Source organism: Orcinus orca, chromosome 4, assembly GCF_937001465.1.
Source record: "Orcinus orca chromosome 4, mOrcOrc1.1, whole genome shotgun sequence".
Taxonomy (NCBI): Eukaryota; Metazoa; Chordata; class Mammalia; order Artiodactyla; family Delphinidae; genus Orcinus; species Orcinus orca.
Genome location: NC_064562.1, coordinates 37835617 through 37857980, shown reverse-complemented (window position 1 = coordinate 37857980; position 22364 = coordinate 37835617). Strand labels below are relative to the sequence as shown.

Genomic DNA, 22364 nt, shown 5'->3' with positions numbered 1-22364 from the left:
TTACCATTTTCAGCCTATTTATTTCCCAGGTAATTTTAGGTATTGTTATGTGTGGATTTGAAAATAAGCAACATAATCTTATTACTAGGTGTTCTCAGTAGAGTTCCAGCCTTAAATTGCTTTTCAGTACTGAGTTTAGAGATTAATCAGGTGGTTTTATGTACTATAAGAGTTGGAAAGTAATGGTTTTTTATGTATCTGTCGTGTATATAGGTGTTTTCCTCTGTACTAAATAAGACACCAGATTTCCTTTAGTATATGGGACGAAGTGAGACAGTAGCATTGACATATATACCCTACCAAATGTAAAATAGATAGCTAGTGGGAAGCTGCTGCATAGCACAGGAAGATCAGGTCGGTGCTTTGTGATGACCTAGACAGGTGGGATAGGGAGGGTGGGAGGGAGTCTCAGAGAGTGGGTATGGGGATATATGTATACATATAGCTGATTCACTTTGTTGCACAGCAGAAACTAACACAACATTGTAAAGCATTTATACTCCAATAAAGATGTGAAAAAAAGAAATATATAAGTGGTACTTACATTAAAATTGCTGTTAGTCTCAAAGGATTCTCAATTTTGAATATTTTGCCATTGAGTGATTCACATTTTTGGGAATGAGCCAGCCATTTTGGGTAGAGGCAGTAGCTCCTCTAGACCACTTGGGTATCATTAATTGGTATCCTAGTAACTTAAGAATTATTGACCCTGAAAATGCCCAACTGGCAGCCTGGGTTTAATTTTCTGGTAAGATTAATTATCTTGCAGTAAAGGGTAAAACAGAGACACCAGGGTCCTTTATGTCCCTTATGTTCTCTCAGGATTCCAGTGAATTAGTTGCTAAGACGAGGGAAAACACTGGTGGTGTTGTTCTGAACCTAATTGAGTCTTTTATTATGTTATGACTCACCTATAGTTCACAGATTTATTCCGTGCAAGTCATATAAAATAACTACACTGTGGTTTGTTTTGCTTCCTTGGTTCATGTTTCTCGCGATCTGTCAGGCCGCTGTTGCCAATCCCAGGCTTTGGCAGGAGCCCGTGCAGCAAAGAGGAGACCATCCCAGGTCGGCAGTGAGTCTGCCTCATGCTTTGTTCCCTCAGGCAGGCGTGCTTTTCACCATCTCTTGGAGGGAACTGAAGATGTTCATTCTGTATGTGGGGCTATGTTCCACATAAAAAGAGACCTTTCTCTTCAAAATGGGTGTGTTTCCCAATCTCTTGTTCCCTCCTTTGGGAGAGAAGGAAGCTTTAAAGTCAGTGCTGGAGGGCGCTCACGTGGAGGTGTCTTGTATGGTGTGTTGATTGAGTTGCAACATCTGAAAATTAGTAAGATTTCACACTGAAATCTGGATTTTGATTCTTTTTTTTCTTAAAATGCTGGAAGCATTGGCAACGTAGGACTTGTATTCCTGAAGAACAGCAGTTGGCTTGCCCCAGCCCTCCTGCGCCCCTCCTGTCACTTGCCTGGGCCCTGTGAGTGAGAAGTACAGAATCGATTCTCTGTCCTTGTGATTATGCCTCGCTCTGGGCAAATCCAAGAGATGAGAACCCAGACGTGCAAAAGACATATCTTTTCAGAAAGGTTTATACTGCAGCATGTTTAATGGCATCTAATTAAACTAAAAAGCGTTGATTTTCAAACTTTAAATGAAATTATATAAAGTAGGTCCTACTTGGTTTCTTTATCTTTTTGCCCTTGTTTCCAAATGTGAAGATGTTTTCCTATAAACCTTTAAATGTGTGATTTAGACACTTGTTCATATTTTAGTTAAAGAAAAAAACCCACAAGGTTATTAGCCTACTTGACAACTGCCCCACCTTTTTAACATCTTTTTTTTTTTTAAGGTTTTTGCTGCTTCCAGAAACAGTGGAACATGGATTCTTATCCTCCTTGTCACCAAGTAGAAATGTGCTCGGTTAGTTTTTTTTTCTGTGTGTGACAAGGGAGTGGATAGTCACTATGCTCTTTTCTACTCTAAAATATTATGGTTCTTTTTTAAAAAAGAGTTTGAATTCTAGCAATTGAACTGTGATGCTGTTTCCTATACCAAGTCCATTAGCATATCCTTTAGTACCTTTTATTCTAAATTACTTTTCTTGTTTTTATAGTGACTAATAGGAAGTTGGTTTTCAACACCCATTCAGCAAACAAGAGCTGCTTTCCTTCCTTTGATCTTAGCAACATATATATCCTTTTGTTTTTATATTGTGAAGGGGCTTTTATTGGTTGCAACAGGGAGGGTGGACACAATGGCTCTGGCTCCTGTGGGGACTCCAGAGACTCCCTCACCCCCCACCCCCCGCCCCCCTCACTGCCAAGGAACTGGTCTTAGCAATAGGGATCCTGTAGTTATATAGACAACTCATGTTTAAGTTTCCATAGTGTACAGGTTCTATAGGGTGTAATTTTCTATACTTGTACAAGTATACTTAATTAGTATAAGGTACTGTTAAGAACTGGAGTGTGATTGTTTTTGGAGAATTTCCAAACTGTTCTTTTTTTGTTAGATGTCATTTTTACTCCTAGCAATATCATTGCTGGGAATTTTGATGTCTTAATAATTTTATAACTAGGGATGAATAATAAGTATATAATAGAACATGTAATCCACAGAATGCTAAAAACTGGATGTTGTTGGAGGGTAGGAAGATATACTTGAAGATTTTGGGGAGGTGGGGTGGAGCGCTGATTAGATGGGACTTTTAGGCATTATAGGTAGTAGTTAAGAGCATGGATTTTGTTGTTGTTGTTTTGATATTTATTTATTTATTTGGCTGTGTTGGATGTTCGTTGCGGCACGTGGGATCTTTATTATTATTATTTTTTTTGGCGGTACGCGGGCCTCTCCCGTTGCGGAGCACAGGCTCCTGACGCGCAGGCTCAGCGGCCATGGCTCACGGGCCTAGCTGCTCCGCGGCATGTGGGATCTTCCCGGACCGGGCCACGAACCCGTGTCCCCTGCATCGGCAGGCGGACTCTCAACCACTGCGCCACCAGGGAAGCCCTACGCGGGATCTTTTAGTTGAGGCTTGTGGGATCTTTTAGCTGTGGCTTGTGGGATCTAGTTCCTTGACCAGAGATCGAACCCAGGCCCCCTGCATTGGGAGCACAGAGTGTTAGCCACTGGACACCAGGGAAGTCCCAAAAGCATGGATTTTGGATTAAGGAAGATTTGGGTTTGAATCTTGTCTTTACCTTGAATTAGCTGTTAGACCACAGGCAAATTATTTAACTATTAAAAATTACTGCTTGAGGGTTTCCCTGGTGGCGCAGTGGTTGAGAGTCTGCCTGCCGATGGAGGGCACACGGGTTCGTGGCCCGGTCCGGGAAGATCCCACATGCCGCAGAGCGGCTGCGCCCATGAGCCATGGCCGCTGAGCCTGCGCGTCAGGAGCCTGTGCTCCGCAACGGGAGAGGCCACAACAGTGAGAGGCCTGCGTACCGCAAAAAAAAAAAAAAAAAAAAAAAAAAAAAAAAAATTACTGCTTGAGCCTTAGTTTCTTATCTTTAAAATAGAAACAATAATAAAATCTTAAAGTAGTTGTCAGGCTTAAATAAGAAAATGTTTATGAAACCCTTAGATCAGTGATTGGCATATAGTAAATATTTAATAAACAGATTCTGTATCACATCATTATAGTTATTTTAACACTGAATGTCTGAGTAGATGTAGTGGATTTATTTCTTTGCCTTAGCTTAGAATCTGAAGTTTAGGTAGCTGAAAAGTTTTGAATATTAAGGCTTTAAGGAAATATTAAGTGGGAGGTAATGTTTCTAATGAATAACTGGAATCAGAACACTTGGGCTCATTTTCTTCCACCATTAAGCGGGACATTTCTACCTGAACCACAGGGCTGTTGTGAAAATGAAATGGGATATATTTGCCTAGCATATAGTAGACTGGGATATTCCACCTTCCCTTGACAGTAAAAGCAAATTTCACACTGTGGGAAAAGTGTATATTACCCATCTTCAGGTTATCTTTATTGACTTTACAACTATGTTTAGTAGTCACCAGGGTCTTAAGAAGTATCCTAATGGTTTGCGTTGGTTTGATGGTGTTTCTGTAAGCTGTTTTGGTGAAGTAATGAAATTCTGTATCATGGGTTTAATTTTATTCATGTTTAAAAATATGATGCTTTTTAAAATAAGAGACTTGAATAAATATTTTGTGCCACTAATAATGTATTGAGTACCTGCTGCATTTTCAGGATTCCAGAATTGTACTAGTTGTTGTGAGAACTATAGGGGGCTTTCAGTTGTATTTGGGCATCATGAAACATATGGAAAAAAGATTATTGTACTGAATTGCACATCTTAATTTTGTGTTCTGGGTGACAGATCCAGTAAGGAAAGGCATGAGTAGGCGTATTCTCATGTAATTTGTGAAGGATGGACAACACTTGTGTAAGCCAATAAAGTAGGATGATTTTACAAGGTAGGAGAATCACTACAGCTTTACTAAAAAAACATCAACAAGATGTCCCAAGACATTCCATTCAGCATTTGGCTTAAATAGCATTGATTAGTACATGAACTTCCAAGAGAGTATATGGGCACCAATCTTTATGTATCTTAATGTGAGTTAGAAAACATATATACACCAGCATATCAAACCCAGGATTTCATAAATATTGTTACTTAGGATCAGGCCAAGTAAAAAAGTGAGTTGAGAGTAACTTGATTTAAAGAAAACAGTACAGGTAGTATTGCAATATGGTATCACTGTCAGGGTAGTGTGGAATTGACTGAAGTTTGGGTAAAACTGTTTTAGACTAGACTTTGAGTCATGGAGGAGAGAATTAGGAAGTTCAGTTAGAGATGGGGCAATGTCACAGAAGAAAAATAAGCTGATGCCTCGACGTGACTTAAAACTTTTCTTTGCCTTTGCCAATGAAGGGGCTTTTCATGCTTGGAAAACTTTCCTCAGTTCAGAACTGAGTTTTGTTCATTATTTTCTTGCCCCCTTCCTCCACCCCCTCCATCCAACTGGTGCTTAATAAATGTTTCTACTACTGACAGCTGTTACTGCTACTCCTGCTGCTAATGCCATATTGTAGACATTTTTGAGTGAGGAGTATCTATTTTAGAAGGCTTTTATGATAATACTGTGTGACATGTGTTGCTGACTATGCCAGCAGATTGTCCTGCAAGTTCTTAGGTATGTAGGATTTGAAGGAGAATGGGCTCGACTCTGAACATTTTCAGGAGTAAAAACAGTACAAGGGGCCGTAGATTTTCTTCAGACAGAATAGGGTAGAACCATCACTGCATGGTAATGAAGATATAGCTGATTTTTATAAGAGCATTACAGCCTGTGTTTTACTTCCCTTGCTTTCAGACCTAATAATTATTTATTGATTGGCACTGTGGGATAGATCGTGGCATTCATCCTTAAGAGCGTCTCATGCCAGAAGCCTCAGAATGGAGACATTCTCAATAATGCTCTAGTAGTTGGTTAAATAAACCCCAGGGTTTGGCTTTCTAATGGCCCATCATTGCCCCATAAAGGGACAGTCATGTAGAAGGGCAGTGCTAAAATGGCCAGTTCTTGCTTTCTCCTCTTGGGCCTGGAACTCGTCTCATGGGAAGCTTTTTTGCACTTTCTCCATGTTCTATAGGTGGCTTGACGTGAGCGCAGTCTCAAGCAAGCCCTCAAGGCTTATCAGCACTTGCCTGTTGGACAGCACCACAGCCCCTGCCCTGGCTCCCACCATCCCCTAGTCCCCGGGCCCAGGGTCCAGTCTCTACAAATCATCATGTTTTCCCCACATTAATTCAGAATTTATTAAATACATATTGCAGATACAGGTGTCCAATAGGTGATGGCTTCTTTCGCTCTTTAAAGGTAAATCAAAAAAACAACAAAAAAGATAAATCAGAGAGAGGTGCAAGCAAGGATTGTACTATATAGTTACCAAAAGATATAAAATTTGTTGTCATTCATTCCTTTAGCATTCTTTTCCCCTTTCCAGTGGAAGTTTTCCTAGATGTTCATTAAATAAAAGTTGTGTTTGTGTGATGGGTTGGAGAAGTGGGGAAGTTTAGTAGAATGATAGAAAGGAAAAAAAGACTGAGGCGTGTGTGTCATGGTAAGATTAATATTTGAATAAAAATGATGTTTGTATTTTATTGAGAATGTACTGTGTATCAGGCACTGTGCTTAAGCTGTTTTCATGCAGTGAGCTTCATAGTTGGTCCCTGGCAGAGCCAAGTCTGGAAGCTGGTGTGTCCAACTCAGAACTTTGCTCATAAGTACTACCCTGCAAGGCCAGAACCACTGAGGATGACTTGGAGGAATATCTGAGGTTTTTGAGAATTCCCCAATTTGCAAAGACTGCACAGAGTTCTCCAATAAGCTGCAATAAAAAGCTTGACTTCACAGGAATTATTGTATGTAACTGGGCAAGTAGCTAGTGATGAGCTATGGTGAGAAGTGTGTTTCAGGGTGTTGAGTTCATGTTTGCAGCTAAAGCAGGATTATGAATCCAAGCATGTTATGGAATTTTAGGGCTATTGTTAAATCTAGTCAAGGACCTTTTGGATGTATTTTTAGTGGCCATTGGTATCACCCAGGCTTTTCTGCTTCTGTCAGCTCCGGGTAGAGACTTGATGAGAGCAGTAGGTCAGCTTGCCCTTTGTAGCTGGAACTCGGTTCCCATAAAAGGTTTTTGAAAACATGTGTTTCTAATATGTCAAGATTGGTTTGGCCAAAAAGAAAATTGTAGCCTGATTTGTTTAAAGGAACAAAAATATCTACATGCCCAAGTTTGAATGCACAGAACATGGTTCAATTCTTAGTTGACTTTTATGCCTTTTAATATTTTGACTTTTATTTCCTGTCAGTGTGCTATATATAAAGTAAAATTACACGCAGAACATATATACTACCTATAAAAGTTTCATTTTTATTAGGTTTTTTCCTATGTATAAAATTACAGTATTATGAACTACTTTTAGTGTTAATGAGTAACCTCAGTAAATTACCAAGATGGCCATGTTGAGGGATGCATGAAAAACTTAGGAAACTTAAGATCATTTGTTTTGAAATTCATGATGTTGGAATTACTTAAATGAATTTTTGTTCTCTAGACTTCTTAGGTTTCTTTGCCATCGATCCATGTCTGTGTGTGTGTGTCTGTCTTTGTATTTTTGTTTATGAGGTTGGGCTATAATGTGAGCATGAAAGTTACCCTACCTACTCTGTGAATAAATTGCCTTTATATCTTATTTTACTAACAAATATTTACACATAATACTTTGTGATAGAAAATGTTACATAGAAAATGTTAAGCTGAATGGGATTTTTAGTTCAGACACATCCTCACGTGTAGTTGTACAGACAGCATTACTTACTAGGTGGGGTTTAATAGGATCTCCTGCTGGCTTCAGTATTTTGAATCCTGTAGATGGTTATATCGACCTTTAAAGCTAAGTGAAGATTAAGCCATTTGGGGGGGTTTCCACATCCCTGGTTTTTCGGGGAGATGGGAAGAGTGGAGGATTGCCCATTTCATAAAGCCGTGTGTGTTTTTAAACTGTGAGCATGGTGCTTTGCACAAGTCAAAACTGCCAAAGGGACAGATGTTGCCAATTTCAAATGTACAGGGGGAAGGCAAATATTGCTAAGCAACGGTGTACTTGAGAGAGCGTTTTTAGGAGCAGAGCCAGGGGAGTTGTGTCTGGGAGCACTCGCTGCTGCTTATGGTTCAGTACAAGGGAAGAGATTAAAAGTTCTTTCCTGTCAGGGCCGCCATTGCAGCTGCCAGCACAAAATACAGTGACCTAGTGGCACCGATTAGGGCTGGCAAGGGGATGTATGGAAGCAGGAAAGCCTTTTTGCCATGTAGGAAGGCAGTAAGACATGTTCACGGAGGTAAGTGCCCCAGTGCACAGCTGCCCCACAGTAAGTACCAGTGAGTGCAAGCCTGAGGTTCAGGTGGGGAAGACCGAGGCCTCAAAGGGAAACCTCTCTTTCTCCCCCTCTTTCTCTCCCCCCCTTCTGCTTCCTCCCTTCCCCACTTCCCTTCTTTCCTCTCTCCCTCCTTCCCTCCTTGTTTTCTCTTTTGCCTCCTCTGTTAGGGGCTAACATCAAAGAAGGGAAGGATCTGAATAAACTCTAGTTGAGTGCTGCTGTGTGCGTGCCCTTACAAACAAGGTAAATAAGCTTTCTAGCCACAGGCATTCAGCCCTCCCATGTCCCCTCCCTTCGTGTACACTTGACAGGTAACAGACAGGTGGTGTGGTGTGGCTTTTTTTTTTTTCCTTTTGGCTGCCCCTAGAGACTTGGAATATCTCTTGAGATTTGCACTGGTTGTTGGTTTGGATTATGGATTTTCCTTTCTCTCCCTCTCTGTCTCTTTCTAATGAAATAATGGAGTAAGAGCAGAGAAAGTATAATATAGTTTTCTATGTATCGCAGATCACAGCACATTTTTGGCTGTGCATTTTAAAGAAATTAAAAACATTTTAAAATAAGCAATTCCTTACCAGTCAGATATTTTGTCCCTCTTTCAAACTCTCTTCTTGAACTTCTGGATCACTGGCAAACATTGATGGTTTCTTTTGTCTTCCCAAAGTAAAGGTACAGATCGAAGATATTGGCAGCATAAAAACTTAAATATGTTTGTATACAGGTGTGCATTCCCCCCTCCCCTTCTCTCTCTCTCTCTCCCTCTCTCCACCCCCCCCCCCGCCTCCCGCCATCCCTTTTGGCTTTTATTGCTTTGTTTTTGTTTTTTGGCAGACAAATAGAATTTAGGTCAAATATAAAAGATTGTGGAGCGCCTACCCAAGTTTTAGCACATGTCATATTGATTTCTACCAGTCTAGGAATATTTAGAAGTGTTCTTACTTAAGTGCAAGCAGGTGTAGTAGATAAATTTTAATGTTTAATGTTCTTGTAGCTTTGTGGGTCTCATTAATTTATTCAGCATAGTTTGTGGTCACATAGTCCGTATCTATCTGGGGTGTAAATTTATGTGATGAAAGGCTAATTAGAGAACATGACAGTGTTTCCATTTTTTTTTTCCCCCTCAAAAAATAGAATTTGTTTAAGGTTAAGCAGTAGTGTATCTTCCATCAGCAAGAGAGATCAGAAATTGGGCAGAAGTAACGAGAAAGCAGGGAGAACCCTCAGGTTGTTATAGCGTAAACTCTTCATTGATTGATTTAAATTTAGGTTATGCCTTTTGGCTTTTCAAAGTAGGAACTATGTCATAAAATGAGTTGGAGATCTGTTACACTCAGACTTAGGAAGCAAGAGAGTTTTCCAGTGATTTATGTTCCTCACAGGTTTTTGTTTTTGGTTTTGGTTTTAAAGACCGTGCTCTAGTTAGAAGAAACTGTTTTATTTGTCCTACAAAACGCTTTTGAGAGAATCTTACTAAGGAGATGATTTTCTGACATTCAGATGCTTCTTAAAAGTTTTGCCTAAAAGAGAGAAAAACAGATTCAGATTAAGACTTACCTGCTCAGAGGCCAATCTAATACTTTTCAGGTTCATTTAATGCTACTTGGTAGACAGCATTATCGTGACGATATTAATAATACTACTTATTAAGAGGATTTGGCTGGCTGTATACCAATTAAAGAACTTGTTCAAAGGATTTTTGTAATTGGCCCGTGCCCCTCCCCTTTCCCCAAACTGGCAATGTGATTATGATAATGTCAGAGAAAAAGTAAAGTAGGTTCCAGGAGCCTTTTCCCTGGCGGGGCATGGGCCAGGTGTGTGGAATAGTCAGGAGGGCCACAGTTGGATTGATGTACAACTGAGATATAATTTACCTCTGCTGGATTGACCCTCCTGTCCCTTAAAGGCAATTTTCAAGAGGAGTTGCTTTTGTTGTTTCTATCAGAATCATGGCCTATTTTTTGTATTCTCTCTTCTCTGGCACCTAGATTCTGCATTCTAGAAAGTGTAGAAGGAAAAGGAGAACATAGGAACGACAGTAAATGCAAGAATATTGGGAGTTAGGACAAACGTGGTTGAGTTATACCGTGCCTTAAAACACTCAAAACGTTGGAGTCTTGGTTTAAGGACTCCGGATTAAAGTCAAAAGAGTACTTTTAAAACTTCATTGCATGTGTGTGTGTGAGGGGATGAGAGAGAGTCAGAAAGACTTCGAGAGAAGTATATTGAGATGGAGAAAGATGGGCGGAGAGTCACTGACTGCTACATGTTTTCAAAATGAGTATAAACGTATTGTTTCCTACTGTAACTTTTAGAATTGTGGTCTGTGTAAGATGTGATAGAATTGTGGTAGATGTACTACGAAATGCTTAATGCTTTTAAATTCAGCAGGTATTAGAGCACATTTATTTTACAAGCAAAGGGAATTTTCTCCTTGGCACAGATTAAATACTTATTTAAAATAAATTCAAGAATAGTTCTTTTATGTATATTTATCTGGCCTGTCCCTTGTATTTATTTTTAAAAAATACTGGCACTTGTTGAGTGACTGTTTATTTAAAACTTTGTTATTAAACATATTTTCTTTCATTTTGCTGGTTCAGTAAATCACTTTATGAGATGAGCTTTCCTAGAAGTCTCATGCAGTTTGTTTATACTTTGACCAAACTTACATACAAAGATAATGCAGGAAAAAGAAAAGATTATTAAATCTACTTGAGGTTCGGTGACATTAGTAAGGTTTCCTTTTCTTTGTAAAGAATCTGGTTTTTAATAAATTATAGAAAAGTAAAATAGTCTCTTAAATTTAGGTGCTCATTGATATGATTAAATAAGTGATTTATAACCACCATGATGTTATATTAAATAATTATACTTTCTCGAACGATCTTTGGCCCTTTTTCTAGATCCTGGCAAGTAATCTGTTTGTTACCCAATATTAAAGACCAAAAAAAAAAAAAAAGGAATTTACTTATTCAGAATTAAGATATAAAGGGCAAGGCCATCTTTATTTGCCTTCTCTCCTCTGTGTTTATTATAGTATCAGTAATCCCCAGGGCAGTTTGAAGCTCAGATTGTTTCCTCAGAGTATATATTGCCTCTTGCCTACTGCTTCAGTAATTTTCTTTCCTTTTTTTTCCTCTGGGTTCTGTTTTTTGTTTTTAAAAATCATGATGCCAGGAGACAGACAACCAACACCTAGCCCAGAGGAACTGTTGAGATTACCACTGGAATAAGTCCAGGATAAAAATCTTTATGTCCTTTCAGACAAAGCGTGGATTAAATGGCTTATCTTATTCATATGACTTCAGTTTCTTTCAACCTCATCCAGAAACCGATGGAAAGTTTTTTTTTCCCCCCCTGGTGCCTCTGTAGTCTTCACTTATGCCTAGCTATTAAAAAAAAAAAAATGTCCAGGCACCCTATGAAACACAGAATTAGACATGGTTCCCGAACATTGTTTGCCACTTAAATTTGATAGACACACTCAAAAAGGAGCAGTAATACAGGTTTATGCATCTATAAATTCTGTCATGGTTGACAAAGTAATTTAGTAGTGTTGTTTTAGACTCAGAATCATCCCTTAATATGATCTGTGAGAGAGTACTTGTGTGTGCGTGTTGTGTGTGTTTGTGTGCATCCGTGTGTGTGAGGTGGGGAGAGAACAGAGTAGGATGGGAATGGAGTAAGCATGGTCACAAAACACTTCAGTTTAACACCCTCCCTGCAGTGGTATATTTTAATTGAAAGACTGCTTGTGCTTTGCAAATCAATGTACCCACTCAAAAATCAAAATTTAATTCCTCTTAAAAAAAAAAACCGTAAAAGTTGTTTTAGTGAGTAGAATTGGTTACGGAAGGGGAGTTAGGTCATGTAGTTTGGACCATTTGAAAGAACTTGTCAGTTTATTATCACTGGAATGGAACCACTGTCTAGACTTGTTCTTTGTGATGTTTTTTTCTTTTTTTAAAGCAGTGCTTTTTAGCCCATCTTACTAAATCATTCATGGTTGCTATGCCCACAATGGGCTTCGTGGGGTCTCATGTGATCTTCTGTCAAAGGCACAGTGTTTTCAAGTCTTAAAACACTGGGGATTTCTGATTCTTTATTACACTGTGAATGGTAATAGTTCACAGTCAAACGTTAGAAAGTTGGTGAATAACTGAGATTAGATATATTTACTCTCAAACAGTGGTAAGTTATCTGCATTTGTTTTTCATCCAGGTACTTTGTTTTTAAGTCTGTTTAAACCTATCTCAGGTACACCCCACCCTTGTCACTTTTACACCAAGAAGCTATTTGACATATTGTCATAAAGAATATTTACTGAAAACATTTCTGCATATAATGCAGCAACATAAATAGTTTTTTTTTTTTTTAGTGTTTCAGTTTTCTCCCCCCCAACCCCGTAAATTTATTTATTTATTTTTTGTTTGTGTTGGGTCTTCGTTGCTGCGCACGGGCTTTCTCTAAGTTGCGGCGAGCAGGGGCTACTCTTCATTAAAGTGCACGGTCTTCTCACTGGGGTGGCTTGTTGCGGAGCACGGGCTCCAGGCGCGTGGACTTCAGTAGTTGTGGCTCGCGGCTCTAGAGCACAGGCTCAGTAGTTGTGGCGCATGGGCTTAGTTGCTCCACAGCATGTGGAATCTTCCTGGACCAGGACTCGAACCCGTGTCCCCTTCATTGGCAGGTGGATTCTTAACCATTGTGCCACCAGGGAAGTCCCTAAATAGTATTTTTTAAAATAAAAACTATTTCATGTGACTCTGTAGAAGCCTTACAAATATATTAAAATTTATATATACTCATGTGGTCTCAGGAAGTATAGTAATACAATAAATGAAACCAGCACTTTTATTACTCCCCTAATATTCCTTTGTATATTTATATAAAGTAAGTGTTATATATGTGGGGAACAGCTACTCATGGTTCTATTTTTATTTATTTAAACCAGATCTTAAGAACTAGATCCTAGGTTTCATGACTAAAAGATGCCCTCTTTTAATAGAGATCAAAACAGAATTTCCAGAATATTTTAGGTAGTTCAGTTAATACAAATTATGAGCTTTTGTACATTTTATATACTTTAGAAAAATAAATTCTTTATGACACTAAAGCAAATTGCTTCACTGGTAAAATCAGAGTAACTGGAAAGCAACAATAAACTCTCTAGTTACCCACATTAATCTTTAAAGTACATATAGTTCAAAATACTTCTTCCTGTAAGGGTTTAAGTTTCAGTAATGATACTTAGGGTCTTTTTTTTCTTTTCATTTTTTAGCCTGTTTTTGCTCTAGCTGGTGAAAGGCAGGGAGATAACATAGTTCGCTTATAGAGGAGTTTACCTAAAGGTGAACTTTATAAGCATTTGTGTGTGTTAACTCTCATTTAATAAGTGAATTGGGGTGCTAGCACATCTTCCAAGCTTCCAGCATTCTCTTTCTGCATTTATCCTGGAATATTTCTTGATCTTCAGTCTCAAGGAGATACACCCTTCCTTTACCCCACCCAAGCATGCCCAATGTACCCTTCCCCCAACAATCATGATCTGACGTTACTGTCACATCAGAAACCGTTCTCTGAGAAACTCACATCCTCAAATTGTACTTAGGCAACTACTCCTTGGGTGAAAAACATCTCATTGAGTTGATGGTGGTGATAGAATTTCATTTTTTTTTTTTTTTCAGTTGAGGATTTCTGTATCTTCAAAAACAAAACAGCCTTGTTCTGTGAAGTTGCCTAGAGTTTTGCATATTTGAGCAAACACACATTGCTTCCAATATACAGGAAAAAATGGAGAATTCACTATAAATATTCCATAATTACTTTTTGGCTAGCTCATGTTTGTGAATTCTGTCAGAGATGCCATGAGATGGCAAGATCAGGTTCATTCATTTGACAAATATTACTTGCATGTCTGTGTTTGTCCAGAATTATGTTAAGGCCCTGGGAGATACTGGGATGAATAAAGCCAATCCCTGCCTACAGGAAACCGTTCCGGGGGAGACAGATTAGAGCACCATGGGTTACCATTTGGAGTTGAAGATGGGTGCAGAGTCAAGGTGAAGGAAGACTTGCAGGAAAGGACAGCCAGTGTTTTTTTTTTTTTTTAATAAATTTATTATTTTATTATTTATTTAGGCTGTGTTGGGTCTTTTGTTGCTGTGCATGGGCTTTCTCTAGTTGTGGTGAGCAGGGGCTACTCTTCGTTGCAGTGCACGGTCTTCTCATCGCGATGGCTTCTCGTTGCGGAGCACAGGCTCTAGGCACATGGGCTTCAGTAGCTGTGGCACACAGGCTCTAGAGCACAGGCTCAGTAGTTGTGGCGTATGGGCTTAGCTGCTCCGCAGCATGTGGGATCTTCCCAGACCAGGGCTTGAACCCGTGTCCCCTGCATTGGCAGGCGGATTCTTAACCACTGCGCCACCAGGGAAGCCCCAGCCAGTGTTTGTGACACCCATGTTTCCAGACTGCTGCCCCTTTTCTAGTTCCTCCAACATGAGTAGAATTGCTTGGTCTTTCCACAGTAAATTTTTGTTGGATGATAGCTGTAGGTGACCTGTAGATTTCTCATCATTTAAAATAATCTTGTCCTTCATCAATCTCTTTCCTCTTCTCCTTGAAACATTTACTTGGAGAACTATAGAGATTTCTGCAGTTAGCATAACAGTAATTGTGGTAGCCTCCATGCCTGGCAGACCAGTTTGGCATTAAAAAAGAGGCTTCCAGGGAACACGTAATTCCTTGCTACATATTGAAGCTTATCACCTTTAAAAAAAATAATACTACCCCAAACCCTGCCATTATTTGAAGATATTTGAGTAGAGATTCAGGGTGTTTAGGTGTTTAATTTTTTGAAGGGAGAGTTTGACGGTTAAAATTGGTTTGCATTATAATACTATTCATCTTTAGGAAAACTGTTAAGAGTATCTTAGTCTCTGTTTTCTGACCCATTATCCTTCCTTCCATATTAACAATCTATAGCTTTCCTTTTTTTTTTTTCTTTTTGTACTATAACTGTGTCCATAAATCTGCCCAGGGATTTAAAAAATTCTTACCTAAAATACTGGGTGTGGAAGTAGATGTTTAGATAGTTGCCCAAAGGGCATGACACTTCTGAAGAAGTAATACTGTTAGAACCTTGTGCCTTTTTCAGCCCGGGTAGGCATACCCAAGCAGTATGAGCGAGTTCTTGGAATAGGCCTAGCTATTTAGGTAATTTACTTTGTATTCACAGAATAAAATTGATTTTATGCCAGAACCTTGCTCAGGCAGGCCTTTTGGTTTCCTCCTCTAATCTGTCTCTGGGAAGTGCTGATTATTGCATCTTCATGATAAGTGCTTAAGTTTATTTGTGAGGCATTAGCTTTAACGTACATTGTCTTATTTCTTCCTCACAACAATCCTATGAGGCTTTGTCTATTTCAAAGATATTTGCCCAGTATTTAAGCATGACTGATTAAAAAAGAGAGAGAGCCCACCCCTACCCCCACCCCAAATACATCTCTTTCAAGGGCTTTGTAGCATTCTAGTTTGGGAAGCAAGAGTGAACTAGCCAGCAAATAGGGCCAGACACCAAGTCCTAGGTTTTCCCAGGAGCACCTCACAGGAAGGCTGACTGTAAATCTAGGAACAATTCAGTGTGCTGAGTGTTACATGAGGCAAGCCCAGAGCTCCGAGGAGGAAGCTGTGGACAGATTCATATAGACGTGTGTTTGGGAGAAGGAAAGTTACATAGAAGAATGCTAATAGAGAGTAAACACAAATGTGGCAGAGACCTTTGAGTAAAAATTTTTATCCTTAATTTTTAAAATCTCAATCTAATTTTTGTATTTTCCTTTATAATTACATAATAGACTTAATAATGCAGAATTTAAAAAGATATACAGTGAAAATCTTCCATTACTCTGGCCCTCCAGCCACTTAGTTTTCGTTTCTAGGAGTAATTAATGTTACAGATTTCTTGTGTTATTCCCAATGGTATTTTATGCATAATAAGTAACTCAACATATATATTCTCTTCTGATGTCACCTTTTCATTTCAAATCCTGGCATGTATTGCACCTGGTTTTTTCCCTCCCCCTTAACAGTATAGCTTGGAGATTACCCAAATCATTGCACGAAGAGCGCCCTCATTCTTTGTCATGGCTGTGTAGTATTTCTGCCTAAGGGGCATGTAACACAGTTTTCTTAGCCAATTACCTCTAGATGGGAGTTTAGAGTTTTTCCAGTACCTTACTATTTGGAGACTAAGCTGAAGTGAATAACTTTGTGCGTATATCTTTTTGTACATGTAGGAGCTGGTGCTAGAGGTAAAATTGCTGGGTCAGAGCATGAGAAAATAGAATCTGGTGGCTCCTGCCAAATTGCTATCTTCAGCGATTGTGCTGTTTTACCCTCCCACCAACCACGGTATTTGAGTGCCTATTTCCCCACATCTATCTCATAGACACAGAATTGTCCGTCTTTCTTTTTTTGTTTTGCCAATCTGATATGTGAAAAATAGTTTCTAAGAGTAGTCTTAATGTTTTGAAGGAGAAAACAATGCAAAACAATTTCCTTTTTGTCCTCGTGTGTTTATTTCTGTGTAGTTTGTTAATTAAGATGTTGGCTTATATTTCAAAGAAGCTACTGTATTTAGAAAGTCTCTAATGCTTTAAAAATTGGGAATTTGTTTTCATATTCTGAGTTTGGAGGCTGAAAAGTGTACCAGCAAATGTTGATTGGTTGCCTCTGTGTGGCAGGCAGCATGTGATTGGTGATTTAGCAAGGCAGAGCTGGCCCCTGCAGTCATGGAACTGGTAATCTAGGAGAAGCAGAGATGGTGGGACATGAGGCAGTTTGACAGCCATGGGAGCACATGCACAGTTTTGGGAGTGAGAGAGTCAAGGAATATTTTCCAGAAGATGGTCTTTAATCTGCCACTCAGAGTCTGAGTAGGAGTTTTCCCAACACAGGTGGGAGAGGGAAATGGGCTCCAGGCAGGGGCAAGAAGAGTGTGCCTTATCTAGTTAGTTTGGGATAGGTGAGCAGCAAGTAGATACTATAGACTGAACCATAGTCCAAAAGTTGACATATGTTAGAAGAAAAATAGCACGAGAATTTGTTTAATCTTTTAAAACATAGAATGAGAGAGAACCTATTGGGGTTTCTTTAAAAGCTGTCACACCAGTGAAGACTGCCTTGATAATGTTGGCCCCATGTATTTATTTCACATATCAGTGCCTCCTGATAGTTTTTTTTTTTTTGCGGTACGCGGGCCTCTCACTGTTGTGGCCTCTCCCGTTGCGGAGCACAGGCTCCGGACGCGCAGGCCCAGCGGCCACGGCTCACGGGCCCAGCCGCTCCGCGGCATGTGGGATCTTCCCGGACCGGGGCACGAACCCGTGTCCCCTGCATCGGCAGGCGGACTCTCAACCACTGCGCCACCAGGGGAGCCCCTCCTGATAGTTTTTATGTTTATTTATTGATTGATTGATTTATGGCTGCGTTGAGTCTTCACTGCTGCGCGCTTGCTTTCTCTAGTTGTGGCGAGCGGGGGCTAGTCTTCATTGTGGTGCGTGGGCCTCTCACTGCAGTGACTTCTCGTTGAGCACGGGCTTTAGGCGTGCGGGCTTCAGTAGTTGTGACATGTGGGCTCAGTAGTTGTGGCGCATGGGCTTAGTTGCTCCTTGGCAGTGGGAATGTTCCCGGACCAGGGCTCAAACCCATGTCCCCTGAATTGGCAGGCAGATTCTTAACAACTGCGCCACAAGGGAAGTCCCTCCTGTTAGTTTTTAAAGGTTCACACTTGACCTTCATACCAACCCTGTGAAGCGGTTAGGATTGGTAATATTATCCCTTTATTGCCATGAGGAGATAGTCCCAGGGAAGTTGAATCTTAGCCAGCATTGCAAGAACCAGTCCTCGGCAGAGCCAGAACTAGAATCCAAGATCTTTTGACTTCCCTCGTCAGCAGTCTGCCTTTGTGCTCCCTGCAGTTCTGGTTAGTGATAACTAAGCCTTTTTGAGAACAGCATTGTTAAAAAAAGTGCTGCTCTGTTGAAACTTGAGAGGCTTAAAACACAGTATTGCCAGAGCCTCCTGGTCTTAACGGTGAGGTATATTTCTTCCGTCCGGCTCTTTTTAGCTTATTAAAACAAACTGTGTCGTGCTTAGAAGACATTTACTGACATATTTTATTTTGGTATCAGTGCATTTCCTTAGGATCACACAATATCATTCCAAGAGGAGTGAGAAATCAGACCGAGGCCAGCATCGCTGCCTTTCTGGTCTGAAGTACCTGCAGTAATAAGAGGCAGTTAAGTCTGAATACCAACTTCTTTGCACAAACACAGGGAAAACAGTACTCTTTGAAAATGGTTTTGGTCATGCATACGACAACTGGGATCATATCTCCTCCTTAAATACTAATCTGTCTGTCTCTTGCCTGAAGTTGAGGTTTTTGGAAAAGTCGTGTAGCAACATTCGGAAGTCAGGCTCAGTCACTTGAGAGCGTTGTGTGACCTTGGACATGTAACTTAATTTCTTTAGAATTCAGTCTTCATTTTAAAAACTGGGGGTTATACCACAAAGATTGATGTGAGAATGAAATGGAGCATTACGCAGGATTCCCTCAAATTTTTATTTCATTTTTCAGTGTCTGTAATAAGGGACGTATCTACAGTTGATGCGTACATTTAGTGCCATAGCTTTTCCCCTTCCAAGTTAATGATGGTGCATTTTACAATAGATGGTATCAAACGGAGGAAATGTGTGAGAATTTAATGCAGTATCAAGTACAATATGTATTCAATAAGTAGCTACTATTTTTTTTATTATTATTGAATAGGATTATGGTTCCTGTGTTAAGGCCATACCCCATGGGGAAGTGAGGGCTGCGCTGGGAGTTCCGTGTATATACAGGATACCGTATGTGTGAGGTAGCCGAGCTGCCCTCCTCTAGGAACCTAGATGTTGAAGATGGGAGACAACAGTGTGATGTGTGGTTGTGAGTGTCTAAAGTCAGTGCCTCTGACCCTGAAGGTGCGCTAGACAGGGAGGGACCTGCAAACTAGAGCTTCTGCATTCATGCAGTTAGCACAGATTGTTTTTGTTGCTGCTTTTTAATCATCCCTTGTTCTTTGAAGAAGTCTTACCTAAAGATCTTCAGCCTTAACTTGGCTGAGCTTCAGAGAGGCTGATTATTTACTCCTTGGCCACAGTGTTGAAGGGAGAGCCTGGCTTCTCTGAGTAGGGGTGGCATTACTCAGCTGGGGACCCTGTGAGGAAAGTGGATTTTAAGGAAGGGGATTAAGCCATAATGGTTTGTTGAACTGCCCCTCCCTTTTTGGAAAGTCTCCTTCCAGTGGCAGACTTGGAGGTGCCAAGTTGTACTTTTTAAAACGAGGCAGCCGGTCCTTATGGATCTTCCTCTGCAAACAGCTGAGATACCTACTGTACTCTAGTTTGAGTCTCTAATTTGGGTCAGGGAAGAGTGGGGATATGAATCTTGGGTGGATGGAACATAAAATAGGCTCATACTATACAGACGATCTGGTAAACGCCCCCCCCCGACCCTTTTTTTTTTTTTTTTGGTACGCGAGCCTCTCACGGTTGTGGCCTCTCCCGTTGCGGAGCACAGGCTCTGGACGCGCAGGCTCAGCGGCCATGGCTCACGGGCCCAGCCGCTCCGTGGCACGTGGAATCTTCCCGGACCGGGGCACGAACCCTCGTCCCCTGCATCGGCAGGCAGACTCTCAACCACTGCGCCACCAGGGAAGGGCCCCCCCCTTTTAAATAAAGCTGTAAGGCATACCTTGGTACACACAGAAGTATTTAGAGGTAAAAGGGCATTAACTCTAACTCTCTAACTTACTCTTGAATGGCTCAGTGTAGATGTGTGGGTGGAGGGCAGGGAGAGAAAAATAGAAAGCAAACTGTGGTAGAATGCCAGCATTTGGGGAATCTGAGTGAAGGGTTTGTAGGAATTTCTTTTACTGTTTTTATTATTTTTCTGTAAGTGTGAAGTTCTTTCCAAAGAAAAAGTTGAAAATACCTTGAGCATCTTTCCATGCAAGTACACGCATTTACGTTATTTTATGATCATTTCCAGTTATTTGCCATTATAAACAGTGCTGCATGGAGATCTTTACATATGATATATCCTCATGTATTTGGAATGGAATTCTGACACGCCTTTGAAATACTCCCACTTTCATAATGGACCTGATAAGAAAATTCACAGTACATTAACCAATTAATGCTTGAGCCTTAGACTTTAGTTAGAAATTTAAACGGGTTAAATGGTGACTGTTGAGCAATATTTATCTTACCCTGATACCAATAAACAATAATCTTTGGAAAAAATTTCTTCAGTCTTGGTTCATCTCATGTAATAAAATTTTAGGGAAAAAAATGAATCTTTTAGTGACATAAAACGTCTTGGCTAAGGGTTGATGGCTTGAGTAGTAATGAAGATCAAAAAGTCTTTGAATGTCCTGAAGTTGTAGCTTCCTGACTCCATTCTTTTGGAAGTAGTGGGCAAATCTTTTTTGCCCTCATTTCAACTGTGCCTCACTGTTTCGTTGATTGCCGTATTGTTTTTTTTTTTTTTGGCTGCATTGGGTCTTTGTTGCTGTGCGTGGGCTTTCTCTAGTTGCTGCGCACGGGCTTTCTCTAGTTGCAGCGAGCGGGGGCTACTCTTCGTTGCGGTGCTCGGGCTTCTCATTGCGGTGGCCTCTCCCGTTGAGGAGCGCAGGCTCTAGGCGCGCAGGCCTCAGTAGTTGTGGCACGCAGCCTCAGTAGTTGTGGCTTGCAGGCTCAGTTGCTCCGCAGCATGTGGGATCCTCCTGGACCAGGGATCGAACCTATGTCCCCTGCAGTGGCAGGCGGATTCTTAACCACTGCGCCACCAGGGAAGTCCCTCAAAAATTTTTTAAATTGAAGCATAGCTGATTTACAATGTTGTGTTAATTCTGCTGTACAGCAAAGTGATTCAGTTGTACATACATATACATTCTTTTTTTAAATATTCTTTTCCCTTATGGTTTATCATAGGATATTGAATATAGGTCTCTGTGCTATACAGTAGGACCTTGTTGTTTATCCATTCTGTATATCAAAGCTTATTACATCTTCCAATCCCAGCATCCCACTCCATCCCTCCTCTAGCCCCGTCCCCCCATGACTGCCAGATATTTTAACTGGATTCTCATTCTCATTCCAGCAGCAGATAGGATGAGGGGACTATTTAACCAGAGTCAGGAGTCATATGCTCTGTTCTGTTGATTAACTTTCAACTCCTAATTGTTGTTGTTCCTAATGACGCGTGTGAAAGATTAAAACCGTAGGATATAATTACATTTTACCCGCAGGTCAAAACAGCATTCATTGTTTCTGACATTTGTGCTATAATATTTGGTCCAGTTTTTAGGCATTCTTTAATAGTCTTGAAAAACAAAAATTGGGTAAGCAGGTCCTGTTGTTGACATGCATAATGCATAAAGGCAGGTCCAGTAGGGCCAGCAGAGAAAGGGGATACCCTTGATTCTTTGGTTATACCTCCTAACTTCCAGACCCTAACTCAAAAATAGCAAACTGCAAACATTTCAATAAAATCATCTCCATGAAATTTACATGTTTTAAAACCAGACCTAGGCAGGTCAAATTGCATCTGAATTTTGTCGTGTCCATTAGATTCAATTCCAGGAGAGTGTGAATGCTGTATGCTCTTTTCCCTTTTCCTTAAAGAAACTGGAATGAGGGAAATGGTGGATTAATAAACCCTAGATCAGGAATTAACAACCAATGCTGTATTAAATTACACTCAAATTAGAGATGAGAGCCCTGAAAAGAACCCTTTTCCATCTACACTCTGGCTGTGAGGCAAGTATTGGACCAACTGACTGGGAAGAACAGTGCTTTCTTCACAGCAGGGGCAGTAATGGGAGGGGGTGTGTTGTACAGGAGTTGCCCAGGGCACTTGGCTCATGAATTGACACACAGCGAAAGCTGATATTCCATTAAAAATTGTGAAGTCAGGGGATTTGTTCCATATCTCTAGTTAAGGAAAAGTGATTTTTTTTTAAAAAAGATTTTACTTTTCCATTTTCTTTGTACTTAAAAATGTAAAGACTGTAAAATGACATTTCCTAGAAACTATGGTTGTGATACTAACAACAGCAGCTGTCATTTGTTTAGCTGGGGATAAGCAAGGTGATCTTTCCTTTAAGACCCTAGGTAATCTCCTCTCTCCCTAGGGTCTGTCTCTGGAGAACTATTGTGTGTGTGTGTGTGTGTGTGTGTGTGTGTGTGTGTGTGTGCGCGCGCACGCGCGCGCACGCGCGCGCGCATAAGATGGAAATGCTGACTTCAAGTAGGGCTAGAATTTAAAATGAATTTTTGGCAGGTAAAATTTCTAATATTTTAGAATATTACCATAATATTACCATAAAATCTATCCTTGA

The 22364-nt window shown here is 40.3% G+C and overlaps 1 protein-coding gene across 11 annotated transcripts in view; it reads left to right on the top strand.

The window, feature by feature from the left end:
• AFF1 (ALF transcription elongation factor 1) overlaps nucleotides 1-22364 on the top strand; it is a 207255-nt gene that overhangs the window by 128207 nt on the left and 56684 nt on the right. The window contains exon 1 of one of the 11 annotated variants that reach the window (XM_033413362.2): nucleotides 4423-4443. The exons of the other annotated variants lie outside the window; for them this stretch is intronic. The gene's annotated coding sequence lies outside the window, so the exon portion shown is untranslated. Of the gene's footprint in view, nucleotides 1-4422; nucleotides 4444-22364 lie in introns of those variants that run through there. 11 annotated transcript variants of the gene reach the window in all.